Source organism: Carlito syrichta, unplaced genomic scaffold (assembly GCF_000164805.1).
Source record: "Carlito syrichta isolate Samal-C Ts95f unplaced genomic scaffold, Tarsius_syrichta-2.0.1 Scaffold306734, whole genome shotgun sequence".
Lineage (NCBI taxonomy): Eukaryota > Metazoa > Chordata > Mammalia > Primates > Tarsiidae > Carlito > Carlito syrichta.
Genome location: NW_007250830.1, coordinates 114466 through 118021, shown reverse-complemented (window position 1 = coordinate 118021; position 3556 = coordinate 114466). Strand labels below are relative to the sequence as shown.

At 56.2% G+C, this 3556-nt stretch overlaps 1 non-coding gene across 1 annotated transcript; it reads left to right on the top strand.

Moving 5' to 3' along the window:
• Positions 1 to 207: 207 nt before the first annotated feature.
• TRNAG-GCC lies at positions 208 to 278 on the top strand. Its single transcript has one exon. It is a non-coding gene; the product is annotated as a tRNA-Gly (tRNA).
• Positions 279 to 3556: the final 3278 nt, after the last annotated feature.

The following is a 3556-nucleotide window of genomic DNA, read 5'->3' as shown; positions in this document are numbered from 1 at the left end:
AGGGGCCCCCGAGAGCCAGAAAAGACCGAGCAGAGAGGGCTGGTGCCAGGACAGAGCTGGAGGTGACAGTCTCAGAGAGGCAGTACCACCCAGGAAACACTCCCGCTCCGGGCTGATGGGGGGACCCTTCCCCCAAGGTTGGGCAGAGACCAGGCGGACGGTGATCTGCAACCACCTGGATCTCTGTGGAAAGCAATAGGCACCAAGGCATTGGTGGTTCAGTGGTAGAATTCTCGCCTGCCACGCGGGAGGCCCGGGTTCGATTCCCGGCCAATGCACGAACTACGCTTTCTTTTCATTCCTTGTTTCCCAAGATGCCTGTTATAAGTGTACTTTTATGAGTAGTCAGAGATGAACCACATAAAAGAAGGGGATTTGACTGATCGCTCCCAAGCTGACACGAGGAGGAAGGAATAGCAGTTAACCTTTGTACCACTTGCAGGCAGGTGGGGGGTTCCTTCCCAGCCTGTGTCTACCTTTCTTAGTCAGCACGGAGGCCTGCTCCCTAAGCGTGTAGCCTGGCCCTTTTTTACCCAAGGGGAACAGCCTGGTGGCACTAGGGCAGTGGCTGCAGCTGCCCCCTGGTCTGGGCTAATGGTTACAGTCGGCAAGCTTGGAACTTCCCACAAAAAGAGAAACAAAACGGAGTGTCGGAATGACTCTGTGGACAGAGGTCAAGCCACCTCCTCAAGTGTCCTCAGGGCCCGGCTGTGGGCCAATCTCTTCACCACACCTTACCCCCACATTGACAAATTCCCTTTTGGGTTCTAAATCACGTGGCTGGACTTGACTAGACCCCTGCAGAGGTCATTCAGCAGCTCCAGCGCACCATAGAGCCAACCCTGTTCTGTCCCTCTTCTGGGGACCATCCCAAGGAGGCCACCAGCACAGTCTCCAGCCCACCGCTGCCCAAGTCCCTGGGGAAGCACCTGCTCATCCTCACTGAAGTTCCCTGGGGACAATTGGGTCTTAAGGAAGCCACCTCTGCCCACCTTGCCCCAGGTGTTAAATGAGAGGGGCCCTTCTGAACAGAGTCTGAGTCCCTGTGGGACATGTATCATCACTCCGCATTGCTTCCAGATGCCCCCATGTGTGACCTCTCCCCCAGAATACCCCAAGGAGGGCTCCCATGACCAGATCCAAGCTGTTGGTCAAGCGAATGGGCAGGAAACATAAAATCTGATGAAGATAGCCAGCACTGAAGGACTAAAGAAGGCTCCATCTAGCCTCGAAAATGGCCATGTTAAAAAACACATGTGGCCCGCGCCTTTGGGAGGCTGAGGTGAGTGGATTGCCTGAGCCCGCGGGTTCGAGACCCGCCTGGGCAGCGAGACCTCATCTCTACAATAAATCAAAAAATCAGCCAGGCGTGGTAGTGCATGCCTGTAATTCTGGCTACTTGGAAGGCTGAGGCGGAAGGATCACTGGAGCCCAGCAGGTCAAGGCTGCAGTGGCCGGGAGCGGCCACTGCACTCCAGTCTGGGCGACAGAGTGAGACTCCAACTCAAAAAAAAAAAAAATACAAATAAACACATGAAATAACTATGACCATCCACCAGACATTACAAAATTACAAAACCTATCAACAAATTCCTGGATAAGTCTTGCCATGAGCTGGTGAGCCTGCACCCAGCATCTGCAGTTCTGCATCAGCAAAACAACACAAGGCGAAAAACTGCCTGCCCACAAGTATGCATCTACTTAGCATCCCAAAGCAAAGCGGGAAGCCAGGGTGGCCGCTGATTCTGGTCAGAGGAAGAGGCAGGAAAGTGGCTGTGGAAGCAAGGAAGGCCCAGCCCTCTCCAGGGTGGGTCAGGCAGGAAGGCTGCAGGGCGCAGCTGTGAGGCAGGCAGCCAGTTGCCCCATAGAACCTTCACTGGCTCTTACGAGGTGGCACAGACTCATGAGGGCTGCTGCTGACAGGGAGGGGCATGGCCTAATCTCTCTTGGGTCACCCTGGAGGCACAGAGACATCTCAAAGCAGCCCACGTCCCAGCCCTGCCATCCCACTTCCAGGGAGACTAGACACGGTGAGAACCAAAAGAAACTTGAACCATGGGTACCGGGGTGTTTACAGCATGCTATTCCTAACCGCAGCCACCTCCCCCACTGCCTCTCCCTCCCTGCCACCACCCAGATGCCATGACAAGGGCAGGAGCTGACTGCAGCCACTGCAGACACCCAGCTGAGGGGACAGAGAGGCCAACGTGGCTCACACACACGCCTGTGAAAATGACCTGTTTGCTGGCAGAAGTTGGTGAGCTTCCTCCTGAAAATGTTTAAAGATTTCCTTAAAATTGTGTTTAGCTTACCAAGTTAGTGGCACGATGTCATCCAGAAAGGGTCCTATTTGCTACTTCCCAAAGGTCTATACCCAGAAAAAGCCCTCAAGCACCCCCAGGTGAGGCTTCTCTGGGAGGACCCAGGCCCCTCGCTCCAGGTGGGAAGAGGGGCACAGCCTCCATTGGGTTGGTGGCTAGTGATGCCCGCTAGATCAGGCGTTGAATTGTATCAGGTCAACTCCCTCAGGTTACAGATAAAACCTGAGGCTTAGGGAGAGGGCCCCGAGCAGCCTGAGCCATCGGGTATACAGCACACTCGGGGAGCTTTCTGGGGTCCTTGTCCTGTCCCAGGGAACCCAGAGCCAAACACGAGCCAGTGACCAGCCTCCCTCCCCACAGGCCACCCCAACAGACTCACCAGAAGACAGCTGTGCCCCGCTGCCTCTTCTGGCCTGGCCAGGCAGGACTGGGCTTAGGCTCTCGAGCCATGTCTAAATCTAGAGGGAGATCAAGAGAGTGGGGAAGAGCATGAAAGGATAAGGAATGGGGTGCAGGAGGACGGGGCGCAGGAAAATGGGACCACATGCACACAGGGCCCTGCTTGCTTCTGGCTTGCTCCCTGCAGAGCAGCACGGCCCCTCCTACTCCCCTGACCATGAGCAGCCTGGCCTCCCACAACCCAGGCCCACCTACCTATAGCTGGGCTCAGGCTCCAGGATGTCTACCAAGAGGTCCCCCAAGATAAAGAGACAAAGAGCCCCTTAGACACACTTCAAAAACAAAAATTGCCTGAGGGTGGGAGAAGGTACTCTACTGTTTCAGACCCAAACCCACCGTGGGAATCAACCCCATCGCCCAGGCCCTGGAATTTGGGGTGCTACCGTCCAAAGGCAGGAGGAGGATGCCTGGGATCCTCGAGTCCTCTGAGGAGCCACCCAGCCCTGGTCCAGGTCAATTCTCAAGTGTCCTCTGCTGCCCACCCAGGATAGAAAGCCTCTGCCCGCCGCCCGCCCACTGCCTCCCGCTGCCAGGCCCCCGCCCCACACCTGCCTGTGCTAAGCCCCAGTGCTGGCTGCTGCTGCCATAACCAGCGAGGCTCCCAGGGAGAAGTAAGGCTTTTTACAACACAATTTCTTTTTTCTTTTTTTTTGAGTTGGAGTCTCACTCTGTCGCCCAGACTGGAGTGCAGTGGCCGCTGCCAGCCACCGCACCCTCGACCTGCTGGGCTCCGGCGATCCTTCCACCTCAGCCTTCCAAGTAGCTGGAACTACAGG